Source organism: Rhinopithecus bieti, unplaced genomic scaffold (genome assembly GCF_001698545.2).
Source record: "Rhinopithecus bieti isolate Rb0 unplaced genomic scaffold, ASM169854v2 scaffold_33515, whole genome shotgun sequence".
Classification (NCBI taxonomy): Eukaryota; Metazoa; Chordata; class Mammalia; order Primates; family Cercopithecidae; genus Rhinopithecus; species Rhinopithecus bieti.
The window spans coordinates 300,834-318,046 of record NW_016814192.1 but is presented as its reverse complement, the minus strand read 5'-3'; the positions used below and the strand labels follow the sequence as shown (position 1 = coordinate 318,046).

General features: G+C 39.8%; 1 pseudogene; it reads right to left on the bottom strand.

Annotated features, from left to right (window-relative positions):
* Positions 1-1,640: 1,640 nt before the first annotated feature.
* On the bottom strand, positions 1,641-14,078 carry LOC108513984 (sister chromatid cohesion protein PDS5 homolog A pseudogene; annotated as a pseudogene).
* Between the last annotated feature and the right edge of the window lie 3,135 nt (positions 14,079-17,213).

Below are 17,213 nucleotides of genomic sequence, written 5' to 3'. Positions count from 1 at the left end.
CATGATCTGGGTCTACAGCCAACTCTAGCTCACGGGTTCAAGAAATTCCCATGCCTCAGCCTCCCAAGTAGCTGGGACCAAAGGCCTACATCACCACACCTGGCTAATTTTATTTTGTATTTTTTGTAGAGGTGGGGTTTTGCCATGTTGGTCAAACTGGTCTTGAACTCCTGGCCTCAAGCAATCTGCCTTCCTCAGCCTCCCAAAATGCTGAGATTACAGGCATGAGCCACCGTGCCTGGCCTTATTCGTGTTTTAAAGCTAAGAAAACTAGTGCCTATAAAGTTTACGTGTTTTTCCAGGGTCACAAAGCAAGTGATAGGGTCTAGATTCAAATCCAAGTTGTCTGATTATAAGTTTAGTGTCCCTCCTACAGTATCATAAAGGTACCATACATTTTGCTTAGCTGTCATGTTTGTCTATCACTAACAGCCTTACTATTTGTCTTTTTAATATACATATTTTCTCTTAGTAGATTTTAAGCATCCTACTGGCAGAAATCATCTTTTAAATAAATTTTGTATCACTTTTGTAAGCAAAGGGAAATGTGTAATAATAATAGAATTATAACCTATTGCAGGAGTGATAAAATCCCCTCATAATATTGTTAGTAATAAAATGAACAATAAGTTTAGTGCCTTGACCCCATAAAAATGTATTTATTATGATGAAAATGCTAAGCTAAGCTTGGGATGATGATTACAAGTTTGGAATGATGATTAATTCGGGATGTTTGAGTTGATGCTATAACCTGTGTATGATGTATATACCACTGACGAGCCTCACAATCTGCTGTTCTATAAAAATAACAAAACGGGATTGGGGAAGATCACTCAAAACCTATGCAAATCTATAGCCAAACTACAATTAAAAATAAATAAATAAATAAATAAATAAATAAATAACAATTGGTCACCCCCACCTCCCTCCCCTGAGAAACTTTAGAAGGTCAAGTAGGCAGCTCAGTGTATCTGCAAACTGCTTCAGGGGATACCAAAAATGCAAAAAAGCAATAGAGTACAAATGCTGGCATGCTGGCATGCAGGTGTGCAGACAGTGTAGATGGAAGAACACTGAGCTATGGAGGCGAAACTGTAAAGGTATGCAGAGGAGAAAACACAACCTCTACAAGCTGATAGCTCAGCAAGGCTAGAAGTGCACCTCTCTGGGGAGGAGCTATGAAACCAAGTACTCATTTTTCTATTTCTTAAAATAGAGCTGAAAGGATTCCTACCTGTGCAGTATCCAAGCTGAGGGTATTTTATCGCTCCTGCAATAGGTTGTCATTCTATTATTGTTATACAGCTCCCTTTGCCCACAAAAAAATTGCTCTGAATTTATTCAACTTTCAAATTATACTGACAGGATGTCCTATATGCCAATTGTGTATTAGCTAATTGTTGTTACATACATATGCTATAGCAGAATAGACTGTATCTTGCTAGTGTGAAGACAATAATAAGCACATCGCTCTGATCCCAGCCTGCCCAACCCAAACCTGGTTCTACCATGTATACCTTTTTTTTTAATATTGAAGTCTAATTTACTTAACTTTAAATGAGGGTAATCATGGTATCTAACTCATAGGGTTGTTATAAGGAATAAATGAGTTAATATAGGCAAAGCCTATGTAAGAATACCTCAATAAATATTCCCATAAACTTGGAGTAATTAACAAGACCAGGGAAAGACACAGGAACTAGTGTAAAGCAGCCCTTAGTTGCAAGGTCCTGGATGACAGCAGGCTGCAAAAAAACAAGGAGGAAGTGAGAATTTCATCTAAAGTTAAAGATTCACCACAACAAAAACTTAGTAGAAGGAGAAAGTATTTAAGGAAACAGATCATGGATGCGTTCCCAGAGGCAACTGTAAGTGGAAGGCAGGGTTCATTGGCAGGCAGGGAACAATTACAGGACATTGACTTAGTTAAAACTTAAATGTATTTTTAGTACAGAATCCACAGTCCAGATCCAGTATGTAAAGATTGGTCAATAACTGAATGAGAGTAATACTTTTATTTCTACAAAGAACAATGAAGATTCCCACCTTAAGGAAAAGTTACCTACTTTTAGGGTTCTGTGATGTGTGCAAAGGGTTGCTATTGTCCAATCTTTTTACTTTGTTTCTTTGGGTGTCATTGTCATTTTGTTTCCTTTAAGTCCCTGAAATTATGTATTGTAAGATTTCAGGTAAGATCAACCAAGCACATTTTGCCCAGATAAAGAATTACTATAAAAGATCAACTCAACCCATTACCTAAGTACTCTGAAGTTCCTGAGAGTGCCTTCTTTGGAAAGCAGAGAAGATGGAAGATGGGTAGAGGGTTGGAGGATGCGGGAGCTAATTCCTGAGAAAGTTATCCGAGGTAGGGAAAGATCCCTGAAGGAGAAACCTATGAAGGGCATGCCAATAGCTAAAAAAATTACACCTATCCTCTTAGTTGGCCACTAGTACTGGAATTAGGAGAGGTGGTTTGTTATTCACTGAGTGAGTCCTGATACCAGTTCAATAAGGTGTCGCATTTGTTTGCCAAATAGTATTTTCACAGTCTCTAAGGTTGCAATAAACTTACCATATTCTTCTGACCTCCCTGCACTCCCAAAAGCTTCATCCTTCAATAATCTCATATCAGTTGAGGTTCACTGATTCTGGTTCTTGGTCAGGATAGAGCCTTGTATAGTCCAAGGGAACTCATATCCAAGGCATGGTCATTAGACAGAAGCTTTTTTTTTTTTTTTTTTTTTTTTTGAGACAGAGTCTTGCTTTGTAGCCCAGGCTGGAGTGCGGTGGTGCGATCTCAGCTCACTGCAACCCCCATCTCCCGGGTTCAAGTGATTCTCATGTCTCAGCCTCCTGAGTAGCTGGGATTACAGGTGCCTGCCACCACACCTGGCTAATTTTGTATTTTTAGTAGAGACAGGGTTTCACCACGTTGGTCATGCTGGTCTGGAACTCCTGACCTCATGATCCACCCACCTCAGCCTCCCGAAGTGTTGAGATTACAGGCGTGAGCCACTGCACCCAGCCATTTGCTTAGTTTTTTTGAGTTGTGAGTAATCCAAATGGTGCACTTTTTAAAATAAAGCTTCATGAGTCTCCTCAATGAAGCTGTAAATATACACAGTTATACAGATTTCAGGATTTCAGTGTTTTCAGTAAAATGTCTGCGTCTTTCCCAGAAATCACAATAGTTAACACATCCTATGTGCAAAGCATTATTGTAAGTACTTCATATGCATTCACTCATTTAATACTCATAGTAACCATATGAAATGGAAACTACTATGTTTATTTTATAGATAAGGAAACTGAGATACAGAAAAGTCAAATAACTTGCCTAAAGAAGTTAGTTTGAGCACAACCCAACTGGTTGTGAACGACAATTCCCTGTTCATATAACCACTGACCCACTCTGCTCTGTAAGATGACGTCATTGTAATATACTGGATCTGGTCTGAAACAAATATTGGAAACTTTAGAGGCCATATCAGAACCTCACTTATAATTCAGTAAATAGGGTCATCTAAAGGTCTTCTAAAGGTTTTTATCTACCAGAAGATCACCCTTTCAGTTAATTCTTATATTTGGGACAGTTGGTTATATAATATTTTGGAATATTATATGAATCCCCTTCAATGCAGGTTTTATGACCACTAGTACTAACCACTTGCTAAATCTACTTTCTGCTTGGTTATCATATATCACCAATGGGTCTGATCAGTCTATTTTGATTCTGACATAGTATCTACTTTTTCAGACTCTGTAAAGCATTCTGGCTTTACATCCCATTTGATCCTGAGGCTGCTGAAAATCAGTGCATGATGAACACAGCATTTATAGGGCAAGCCCAGGGTGACATCAAGCAGAAGCCGCAGGCATGAATGCCACCCAGCTTATAAAAGTGGCCACCAAAGTGTATGTTAACTGTGACCAGGAAGCAAAACAAGAAAGAACAAAAGCAACAAATGCAGAACCAGGCAGCTAGACACACCAAAGGTTAAGTCCCTCTCCCCAGCCTGGCTCTATCTGGAAAAAGAAAGGGACAGGGACCAGTGCCAGGAGAAGAGCAAAGGAGACAGAAAGGCATAATTCTTACAATTTGCGGGAGGCATCTGCCAAGCTTCTGGACCAGTGGCAACCTAGGAGTGGACTACAGCTGTGCAGATCCTACCCAGCCCAAAAGAGTAAGTGTGAGAAAATAAAGAAAAAAGTAAAAAAAAGAAATCAGAAAGAAACAGGAGAGACAGACTGCAGTGCCATCGCCCAGCCCTGCCGACCGTAAGAGCAAGAGAACTCAAGAAAGATAAAAGAAGCAGATTGAAATCTTAAAAAAAAAAAAAAAACCAATCTGTTAGCAGCAGCCCTCATAAAAAGAGAGACTAGCAATGTAAGAAGATATAGATGCAGACATAAAAGAAGTAAAGTTAAGCAAAGATTCGAGAGCCAGACAAAGCTAAAAACAGATCAACGTGCACAATGCAAAAAGAAAAAAAAAATCAATGTGCACAATGCAAAAAGAAAAAAAAAAACACACACACACAAAAAGAAGACTGTCCAGAAGGTAATAAAGAGAGTGGTAAACACCGTGGTATAAAGAAGTCACCAGCTAAAAGCTGCCGTACCCTAGAAGAACCAGATACTGATCTAACCAAGCTAGCAAAGGCTGAAAGATATAAAGACTAACACAGAGCAGGCTCCTTCTCATTAAGCCTCCAGGAGCCCACAGTCACATTAAAAGCTGAAGGCAGCAAGATTCTGCCATATCTGGATTCCAAATTTCTCCCTGATGGCTAAGCCATTATATGAAGTTACAAAGAAGGAGAAAAAGAACCCCTCCTCTGGGAAACTGAACAGGAGAAGGAGCCATGCCTTTGTGGAAACTTGCTTATAGACTTTACTGAAATGCCCTGTGCCAGAGGCTCTCAGTATATGCTGGCATTTATTTGCAACTTTTCAGGATGGATTGAGGCTTTCCCTACCAGGACAGAAGAAGCGACATTATCCCCAGATTTGGACTGCCTCTAACTTTAAAGTCAGACAGTAGGCTGGCATTTGTAGCTAATATAGTGCAAGATTTAACAAGACTGTTAAAAATAAAATAGAAGTTACACACAGTCTATTGACCACAAAGTTCAAGAAAAGTGGAATGCATGAACCCAATACTCAAGCAGCTACTGAAGAAATATTGCCAAGAAACTCATCTGAGATGAGATCAAGTCTTACCTATGGTCCTCCTCTGAGTCCGGTGCACCACCACCAGACAAATTGGGTATTCACCCCACAAGATTTTGTTTCGTCAGCCACCCCCAAGTCATAAGTCAAATTAAAGGTGATCTCCAGGAACTAGAGGAATTAACCTTAAGAAAACAAATGGCCGGGCGCGGTGGCTCAAGCCTGTAATCCCAGCACTTTGGGAGGACGAGACGGGCAGATCACGAGCTCAGGAGATCGAGACCATCCTGGCTATCACGGTGAAACCCCGTCTCTACTAAAAAGAAATACAAAAAACTAGCCGGGCGAGGTGGCGGGCGCCTGTAGTCCCAGCTACTGCGGAGGCTGAGGCAGGAGAATGGAGTAAACCCAGGAGGCGGAGCTTGCAGTGAGCTGAGATCCCGCCACTGCACTCCAGCCTGGGCGACAGAGCGATACTCCGTCTCAAAAAAAAAAAAAAGAAAAGAAAAGAAAACAAATGCAGGCTTTAGAAATAGCCATGCAAAGTCTTCGTAGTTACGTACATGAAAGCCTGACACCCCTTTAAACCTAGAGATTCTGGTTAAGTTAAAAAGTAGAACCCAACTTCTCTAGGACCCATGTGGGATGGGCCCCATACTATAATCTTGTCCACTCCCACTGTTGTTAAAGTTGCAGGTGTTGTGCCTTGGATCCACCACAGTCAGCTGAAACTGGCAGCTCTAGCCAAGTGAACCAGCCAGCAAGATCCAGGCCATTTGACCCGGCTGATCCTGTGGCAAGACCCAGTTGCTGCTGAGGACTACAACCCTGCTCTGGTCACTCTGGAAGCTGACCAGTCTATGCACAGCTGAAGCTTGAAGAGACAACAAGCCCTGCCCTAGTCACACTCTGGAAGCTGACTAGTCTACACATGGCCAAAGCTTAAAGTCTCATCAAGCAAGTTAATGTGGTTAAAAATCTTAAGACTAGTAGTTTTCCTTGCAATACTGTTTTATTATTGTTCTGTCATTGTGCTCAACCTCCTCCCCCAGGCAAGGACCTTTTCTGTCCTTGCTGGGTATGAATATGCTGTACATTGTTTTGCTGTTGTTACCTACCCTTAACCATGCTAGAAAAAGCACCTATAGAAGGGTGTCCCCACTGTACACATACTACTTAGTCAAGGAACAGTATAACTAGAACTTTATTGTACCACCACCTGCATTATGAGTGTACAAGGATGTGCTTAAGAACTTGTACTTATAATCAGAGCACCTACTCAATTTGTGACCCAGGAAATAACGAGCCTTATGTCTGTTATGACCCCAAGGTTTTACCTGCTAAATGGTTTGAAAGTTGTGCAAGGTCAAAAGAAGGTCCCCTCTTAAACCAAACCAAGGTCCCTCCTTTTTACCGAAGGCCTATTTCTCTATATTTTGATGCTTGTCAGGCAGCACACCAAGACTCACCCGTCTGTAGTCACCTACCTTTAAAAAGATACTATAGAAATGACTACAAATATGTATGCATGCCAAGAGTAACTCTACCTTGTTCCCCTGAGACCCCAGAGAAAGATTGTCGGTATTGCATATCATGGCACCCTAAGTCAATTATGCTTACCAAAATACTGGTAAAACCAAATTATAAAACAAAAACCTGTAATCCTGTAAATTTCACCATTCTAAAGGCAGGCTTACTCATGTAGACTGCAGGTTACCCCATACATGTCTACATACACACATACCCAGCAACCTACCTGCATGTTATCAAAAGAGGAACCTGGACTGGTCCAGCCCAGCAACAATTCCAAGTCTTTAAGTCATTCTATAAGCATGTAGACCAGAATTTACCAGAGCCGCCTCCTCTAGCTGAAAACCTGTTTGCTCAGCTGTCTGAAAACATTGCCAGCAGCCTAGGCGGTTTCCTTATGTTATGTTTGTAGAGGAACTAACATAAGAGACCTACAGCCTTAGGAAGCAAAAGAGTTAATGCCACAATGTAATTTTATGCTGACTGACTCTTTCCCAGAAGCTACCTAAATTCAAGCATCTGGCTCCTAAAAAACGTCTGTTATCAAAAGATACTATGTTGCTTACTAGGGAAAAGTTTTTACAGACCTAGTAAGAGAACTAACTTGCTTGAGACAGCAATGTTACAATGAAACACTAAAAAAAAAAAAACTTTGTGGCAAGGCAGAGATGACTCCAAATCACCTCATCCAAATCCGTTTTCCCATTTCTCTTCTCTAAACCCCACCTGGTATCAGCTTAAAGCTCCAAATACCTGGTAAGCATCCTCTGGTCTCTATTGGATCTGCGGACCATAGGCCTACCGACAATTGCCCACCGAATAGACAGAGGCCTATGTGCTTAGAACAATTAGACCGTCTTTCTTCCTACTCCCACTGCAACAAGGAGAAACTTCAGGATATCCCATCTATGATGAAGTTAGAAAAAGAAACAAAAAAGATTTAGATGTAAAGAAAGATATAAAAATAAGAGATTGAAAATACACAAATTAGCCCCCTGAAAGAATAATTCAATACTATAAGCCAGCTACCTGGGCACGAGATGAGTCATGGAGATACTGCACTCCTATTTGCATGCTTAACCCCATCCTAAAGTTGCAGGTAGTACTTAAAATCATCACTAATGAAACAGCAAATGCATTAGATTTACTGGCCCAGCAAGCCAGAAAAATGAGGAATGCTATCTATCAGAATAGATTAGCTTTAGACTACCTCCTAGCCCAGGAAAGAAGAATATGTAGAAAGTTCAATCTAACTAATTGCTGCCTGGAAATCAATGACAATAGAAAGGCAATTAGAAAAATAACTGCAAGAATGAGAAAATTAGCCCATGTTCCCATTCAAACTTGGAAAGGGTGGTCTCCAGATTCTCTTTTTAGAAGGTGGTTTTCATTTTTGTTTTTTCTTTTATTTATTTATTTTTTTAATGCTGCATTTCTTGGTTTTATTCAAAACAGTGCATATTTTTAGCATTTTGTGGTAGGATTTTACACTTGTCATTTACACAAATTACAGGGTTCTGCTTCAAGTTTTTTTGTGTGTTTTTTTTTTTAATTCAGCCCATGTGCAGCACAAGAATATGCAAAACTGCTTTACATTATACACACTTTTTATCAAAGGAGAAAATTCTGGCTTGTAGTTTTAGGCAAATACAAGAAGCTTCAAACTAGACACATAGGGTTGACATTAATTCTCAAATATAAGTCTGCACTTCTGTGTTGTAGTTCTCTGAGATATGAATACCAAATTCCTAAGGGATTTTTATGTTTTCCTTCAAAAAGGAAAACTAAAAAAATTCCCGTTAACAAGTCCCTCCCCATCAGCTTGACCTTTCTACAATCCTACTCTTGCTTCCCTTAGTGCCAGACACTTGCATCATGTTACAAAATTGGGGTGGGCCATTTATATCATACAAGGACCAGATCCTTTTACGTAACTACTCTCCTGCAAAAATCTAAACAGGAATATATTGATGCAGATGGTTCTGCTACATTTTGTTTAATATGATGTAACACTTGGTAATCTAGTAAACCATGATGCTGGGCAGTTAATCAAAGGGAGGAAGAGACAAAGGTCCCTATCAATGCACTTTTTGTTGGTGACACATTGGAAACCTTAGGAATCAAGTTGTCTGATGCTAAGAGAACTTTAAACTTTCTAAATAGAACACACCTATTGACTGCTTGAGGGACTTCTCTGATGCTTATGCACAGATACTCTTTTTCAGCAAGTTGGAGGCAGTATTTTATACTTTCTAAAGGGTTCTGAAGAGGCAATAAGGAAGAGTAGGGCTTTTTCTGCCCCTGTAAAGGTATCGTTTTCTATCATTGGTATCCATTGTTCCCTAAGCATCTTCTGATACCTAAATGTGTGTGTATATTCATATTTAAAATAATTACCCACCTTTCAATCAATCAATACACAGCCAACTCTTGATTATCTATGAGAAATATAAATGACATTTACTCTCAAATTTCACTCTAACAGAATCATCTACCTTTGATACACTTTATTGTTTGTTTTACATCCCACATACACTACAGGCTATCAAGACCAAGTTACAACACAAGTGTTATTTGTTTCCTCTAACCCATGCTAGGAATAGAGTGAGCACACTCTGCTAGAGCTTTGCAGATGACCCTATAGTGGGCATTGGGGCAGGACAGAACTCTGGACATGAGAAAAGACAAATTTCAAGTTCCTCCAGAATCAGGTCTTACATGCCTTCATTATTTTGTTCTAAGTTTATGATTGCCACAAAATTTAAAAACTGAGGTATAGTCACTATTTTATACAGAGACAGGAGAGTTGACTGTAATCATGTTATGACTTTAGCTCTTTAACATGAAAAAATTCACCAGAAAGCATAAGATAAAAAGATTAAAAAGACTGCCATGACATCTAGAAGCATTTATTTTAATCAAAAAACTTAAATATGACTATGTATACACAAAAAGTGCACACATTACATATGCTGAACAATGCCAAGAAACATAATACATTGGTGCAAAAGTTTTCTAAAATAAATGTAAAAATGAGCCCAGACCATCAGACAAAAGCAAAACACTTATTTCCCAATAGCACAATGCTGAAAATTGATAGCAATCCTAAAACACCTCCAACTTTCCTTACAAAGCTGCCAAATTCCAACTATTTTTAAAAATTTGACTTTTTTTTACATTAATAAAAATCTGGTGACAAATATTATAAAACCAATGCTGGATAGTCTTCACTCCTTTTAACATTCCAAATATTCCAACATAATCACAGGAGTGAAAACCATTTTAAGGTGATATGCTTTATGAAACAAACAACAGTATATACATTTATTGCAAATTATATTAAACTAAAATGAGGGAAAATCAAAATATGAACTGTTTACTACTTGCAAATCAATAATAATTTTAATTATTTTCTCACTCTGATAAAAATCAGAAAGCAACATTTATAAAATTGCCACCACATCACTTTTCATAGCAGGGAACCGAAATCTGTACATCTCATTTTTGCAGAAAAGTAGGCAGGCAGAAAGAATTATACATAAAAGTTTCCGAAGGGAAAAACAAAGAAATATTTAATCTGATCTCTTTTCTTTTAAAAAATTAATTCAGTAGACTTCTATTTTTTCCTTTGTAACATGTAAATACCTGGCTCTAAAATGGATGAATTTTCAGTGTCAGCGTAAAGACATCTTGTTACTTTCTTCAAAATAAAAACTGCAGCGTGGAAATTATGGTGTATTATGCATTTAAACTCCAGATAGGCAGGAACTGGAACCAAGTGTTAAGCAATTTGCTTAATTATTGACTTTTCATAAGAAAAGTCTAGGGGAAGGGGGAGAACAGAGTTGCTTTTAGCCTCTCTCTCAAGAGTTTCCACTGTGCATTTCCATCAGAGGATGCGTGGTCTGTGAAAAAAGAAGTAACAGTTTCTGTAGTTTTCAAGGCAGAGAGTGTGTGTTCTGAAGTGAGCTTCATTTTCTGTTCAGGGACATTTGTGAATCCAAGTTTTTGCAGAAACTGGAGCCTGCTTCTGTTTGGTCTTCATTTTCTCCCTTTGAAAATGCGTTTTTACCTTTGTAAGTCAATTTGTCTTTCTGCTGGTGCTGCCTTTTTGGCTACATCTTGCAGTTTGGGTGCTTTGGCATTACCTGTTTCCAAACCCCCAGGGCTCTCCTGACCCACTGCAGCTCTCTTCCTTCCCTTGTAATAGGTTTATTTAGATCATTATTTTGGGTTGCATTGCCCTGAGATTCAGACTTGGGTCAANCGAGACTCTGTCTTCAAAACAAAAAACAAAAATAACCCAATTCTAACATTCCAGAAAATGATAAACTGTCTTTTGAGGGTCAGGAAAATAGCTTTTACTTATATTTATCTTTCATGATTCACCAATCCCATGTTCTAATTTTTGTTTCTTAAGTGTGAAATTCTAGTAGTAATAGCTACCATGAAATAAGGAAGTAGTTTGGAATTTAAATAATAAATAAGTAGAACCAATATAGAATAATTTAAAAGAAAAAGAGAATTACATAGAAACAGAAGTGTTTCTGCGATGAAGATGTAAACAGTCTTAATCTCATGATTCTCAATTTAATTAAATGAGAAACTTACCCTGTCATTCATTAGCAGATCTTTCACAATAAAATTTGCTACTACAGATTTCATTGGGGAAGCAAACTGATCTGGTGCTAACATAGAAATGTGGCCCAATGAAACTAATGGAGTTATAAGTTGTTCTGGCACATCAGCATTCAGACTCCTACTGAGTGGCTCAAAATCTGTGCAAGCTGGACTTCTTTATTTGTGAATATGGCATGTATACAGTGCACAGTCTGTTTTGCTTGGTGTGGAGTACCCCTCTTTGCTTTTTTTTTTTTTTTTTTTGGGGTGGCCCCCCTTTTTTTTTTTTTTTTTTTTTTTTTTTTTTGAGACAGAGTCTCGCTCTGTCACCAAGGCTGGAGTGCAGTGACGCGATCTCGGCTCACCGCAAGCTCTAGCTCCCGGGTTCACACCATTCTCCTGCCTCAGCCTCCCGAGTAGCTGGGACTACAGGTGCCCGCCAACCATGCCTGGCTAATTTTTTGTATTTTCAGTAGAGACAGGGTTTCACCGTTTTAGCCAGGATGGTCTCGATCTCCTGACCTCGCGATCCACCCACTTCAGCCTTCCAAAGTGCTGGGATTACAGGCGTGAGCAACTGCACCAGCCCCACTCTTCGCTTTTGATGTAAAATGGGAATTAAGGTTGACCGTATCTAGGGAAGGTCTGTTTCTATTTTGTGACCTGTATTTCTAAAATTTGTACAGCAGCTTCTGCTACCTTGTCATCCTCCATTCTTACGCACTGTATCAAGGACTCATATGTCTCTGCAGAGTGGAACGAGGTAGGATATGTGAAAGATAGAACCTTAAGAAGTGCAAGTCCTGAACGGATAGCTGTATCTGGACCTACACCCTCCTCTTCATCATCTGCTGTCCCCTCTATTCACTTATTCATCAATTTCACTAGTGCATTCATGGCTTCTGAATCAATGTGCACAGGTACAATTCTCTCCAACAGAAATTTGACCTTCTCTAGAAAAGGATTTGTTAGTTGCTTAGGATTTGCAAGTTTCCAGGCTATTTCTCTCACACAAATATCTGCTTGTTTGCAAGAACAGGTTGGGCTGATTAATAACTCCAATTGAGACCGAAGTTTCTCATCATCGCCGAGAACCTGGTTAAATTTCTTCACAAAATCTTGTGCTTTCCCGGGGTCAGGCAAATTCTTTGCTATGGTCATCAGTTTTCCAAACATGGCAGAATAGTTAGCCTCTGATGTAGGCTGCTTGTGCAAATCCAACAGTTCACGTACATGACTCCAAAGCATGTTCTGACACTTCCACATCTCATTGAGAGCTTTTACAGCATTTGGATCCAAACTAGCATATAAGTTTCATTCTCTTTTCTGTTTCCAGGTTATGGGGACAAGATACTGAGCAAAGATTTTCTCTACCAACAGTGTGTCATCAATGCTGTTCTGATAATAAATATGCAAAGGTTTGTCCTTTATCCAGCTGACTTTCTCTGCAGTTTCCTTTCCTGCTTCACCATGAAGACAGTATTTCTTATAAAGCTGAGCCAGACCCGTCATAGCTTCTTTTCTTACTCACCACCGTTTATCCAGTGTTCTTTCCCTTACAAAGCCAAGCAGCTGATCATTTACTAAGGCCAGGTCTCTCTTGGCAGCTGTTATTAAAGTAACAATGACATCATGATGAATAGCTTCTTCTGGATCATGTGATCTAACCTTTAAATATTCTGTGAGATCCTTCACTAAATCTGGGTGATTCATTAAATGATAACTGGCAAATTTCACACTTTCTAATCTCACAGGAACATGAATGTCATTAAACCGTACAAGAAAACATTGCCAAAGAGAACAATTTTGTGTTGCCAAATCAGAATCTTTGGAGCCGAACAATTTAGCTAGAAGTCGAACAACAGCTAATCACTCTTCTCCATTATTGCTCTTTAGTTTGAATTCAAGCTGTGGCATGATGGAAATAATAAATGAGGATCTATAACAAAAGTTCCTGAATCAGATCAAATACATGTTCTGACAAATCACTTACTGATGATCTTCCCAGCACCAGGGCTTGATTGAAAAAATTGGCAATGCATGCCTCAATAGTCTGGACTGTTCTTTCCAATAGCACTTTTGCAAGGTCAAAGGACTATTTAAGTTCTTATGTGCAGGAATGAGGTTAATAAGAATGGAGTCCAATAACTCTTGAGTAACTCTGTCTCCTTCCATGATGATATAACTCATCAAATCTAGCACGTGCATTTGTACCTTCTTATTGTGGCTATTGTTGATCACTGAGAAGAGAGTCCTAAAAGCTGAATAAAATTTCATTGCAATCTTCCAATTCAAAGCAGATGGTACATGATTTAACCCAAGCTAAATTCTCTAATAAATAAAAGTACATATTAAACTGCGGACTCTTTGTATCCTCCAAACCTTTTAATTGTCTGGTAATAAACAAAATATGTCCTTAAGTTTATCATGGGAAGTATATGGACCTTCTGGGGCGTAGATACAAAATATATCAGCCTAACAACATGCTACAATGAGACACACATCTTTATTGGGGTTCCTGAGGGAGAATTCAGATGCAAGATACAAGGCTAGTGGGGAGACACTGCTGTTTTCATCTTCTGAGTCCTGAGCTATATCCATAAAGGTTTTCACTACCATCTTCAAGTGTTTGATCATCTCGTCGGTGGTGATCTTGTCGGTGATCTCTTTTACCCCAGAGGGTAAGCGATCTCCCCGTCGGCACTCACGATGCCACAGAGGGCTGTGGCAGGCTTGGGCTGTGCGGTGAAGTCCATCCTGGGGCACAACTTTTGGTTCACAGTCCTCTACCGGCCTCTCCTCCTCATGCGGGCAGAAGGTGCATCTAGTGCTCGGGCCTCCGTCAGGTGGTTGCACCGCCGCCCATCGTCGGGATGCATACAAAGTGGCTCCGCGGGTCCTGCCGCTGCCACCCGCCCACCTGAGCACTGGTTTTCATTTTCAGAAGGTTCAAGACTTTAATAAGGGTAGTTCTGGCCATACTAAGAAGTTGCCTAACACTCCATTGTCTCTTACCTCTCTTTGTTAAAAGCATTCAATCAACCATAAAGGCAATAGTAGCTAGGCAAACTACCACTCAGCTAATAGCTCTGCATAAATATCAACCTTTGTCTAAAGAAGAAAACTTGTCTCTTCATGCAGAATTAAGTAATAGTGATACCTTCTGTTAAACTTCTTTTAGAAAAGGCATCATAGGAGAGAAACTGAAGCAGAAATTCAAAATAAATATGCATTCATTCACTCCAAGAAAAGTTACAGGCGAGGCAAGGGTTAAAAGAAAAGAACAAGTTTTCCTCTGCCTAGCAAGCTCACTTCAAGGACAGTTACAAGATAAGGCTGTTTGAGAAGCAATGGGCTCCAGACACCCCTCCCCTCCAGAGCAAGTTTAAAAGAAAAAAAAAAAGAGAAAGACAAATTTCTTTTCTGTTACTCCTGTCCCTGGCTTCTTAAGCATGACTATGTTTTACAAATGCCTGTATTTGGCCAGTTCTTGTTTCTCTTTCAATGCAGCTACAAGGCCACCAGCTATGCAAGGTCACAAGTTATGCTATGCTATAAATTATGTGACCTATCATATAATTAACTGCCTCTGTTTTGCTTTTGTAAGCCTGCCCATAAAACCCCACTCGGTCTTTGTTCAATGCTCATCCTTTTAGATGTGAATCCACCAAGCAGGTGCATACCTGAAATAAACAATCCTCCTGTTCTCCATATCAGTCTCTCAGGTCCTCAATTTCCCACAACAGTAGCATGAAGTTTCAGCAACCAAGGCTTTTAGGCATGCCCTAACATTCTGTAAGTCTCCATTGTTTCAATTCCTTCATCTGTAAACTTGGGATTGTTTGGATCTTTGGATGAAATAATGGATGTAACATTTAAAATGTTTAGTAGGTAGGCCAGGTGCAGTGGCTCACATCCATAATCCCAGCACTTTGGGAGGCCAAGACCAGTGGATCGCTTGAGGTCAGGAGTTGGAAACCAGCCTGACCAACATGGTGAAACCCGTCTCTACTAAAAAAATACAGAAATTAGCCGGGTGTGGTGCCTCACTCCTGTACTCCCAGGTACTCAGGAGGTTGGGGCATGAAAATCACTTGAACCCGCGAGGTTGAGGTTACAGTGAGCTGAGATCATGCCACTGCACTCCAGCCTGGATGACAGAGTGAGGCTGTGTCTAAAAAAAAAAAAAAAAGTTAGTAGGTAGTAAGTACACACTCATTGTTGCCTATAAGTATATGTACAAAGCTCATGACTAGTTCCTCTTCCTTGGTAACTACCCCTCCTTCATCTCATCCACAGAGTGCTACATGCCCCATGTTATTGCATTGCAGCCTCATCTCTTGACTACAGTTGTTTCACCTGGGACTGAGTATTCTTTGAGACCCTAGGTCCAATCTCCCTTTGTAGGCCTTTATTATTTTTTTTCCTCTTAAGACATAATTGGGGCCAGGCATGGTGGCTCACACCTGTAATCCCAGCACTTCAGGAGGCTGAGGTGGGTAGATCACTTGAGGTCTGCAGTTTGAGACCAGCCTGGCCAACAGAGCAAAACTCCACCTCTACAAAATACAAAAAATTAGCCAGGCCTGATGATGTGCACCTGCAATCCCAGCTACTGGCGAGGCTGAGGCATGAGAATTGCTTGAATCCAGGAGGCGGAGGTTGCAGGGAGCCAAGATCTGCCACTGCACTCCAGCCCTGGGTGACAGGGTGAGACCGTGTCTCAAAACAAACAAACAAAACAAAACAAAACCCTGACGTAATTGGGATTAGCTAATTAGCAAATTAGTAAATTATTATTACTTTTTCACCAAAGTAAATTGCTTTAAAATCTCTATGCATTTTCTCCTAGAGATAAAAGACACATTTATCTGACTTGGCTTTAGCTGGTTCAATCAGCCATGACTGATGAGATGGGTCGGAGAGTCATGGAAGATTAAAAACTGCTTTATTTTGGCCTGGCGCGGTGGCTCACGCCTGTAATCCCAACACTTTGTGAGGCCGAGGCGGGTGGATCACGAGGTCAGGAGATCGAGACCATTGTGAAACTCCGTCTTTACTAAAAAATACAAAAAATTAGCCAGGTGTGGTGGCGGGCACCTGTAGTCCCAGCTACTCGGGAGGCTGAGGCAGGAGAATGGCATGAACACAGGAGGCAGAGCTTGCAGTGAGGTGAGATCACACCACTGCTCTCCAGCCTGGGTGACAGAGCAAGACTCCATCTCAATAAATAAATAAATAAATAAACCGCCTTATTTTATTGTTTAGGGATGAAAGGGAAATTTCTTGAAGAGGGAGGGAATGTTGTTGTGTGCCAACCAGACAACCCAAAAGTATCTAATACAAACTTGTAAGTTAAACAAATGATCTCTAAGATAAATTATTGATATTCTACAGCAGGACAGTCCTATAGAACGTTCTGTGAGGATGTAAATGCCCTCTATCTGTACTATCCAATATGGTAGCCACTAGACATCCATGCATTTCAGTACTTGAAATGTCACTAGTGCAACTGAAGAAATAAAATTAGTTTTAAATGAGTTAAATCAATTTAAATTTAAAAAGCCATGTGTGGCTAGCAGTTAGTGGGCAGCACAAGTTTAGAATTATTCTCGAACCATTATAGAACAGAATTATTATATCATGCTTATTTAAAACTTCAGAACCTGGAATCAATCCTGGGTACAAATTTGGTCTTTGCCATTAATTATCTGAATAAATGCAAATAAGCTGGGCCTGGTGTGGTGGCTCATGCACTCCAGCCTGGGCGACAGAGCGAGACTCCATCTCAAAAAAAAAAAAAAAAAAAAAAACCAAGAATAAGTACTGAGAAACTTTCATAGAAATTTAACAGAGGAATTTTATGTATTTTCAATCTAATTCAATTTTGG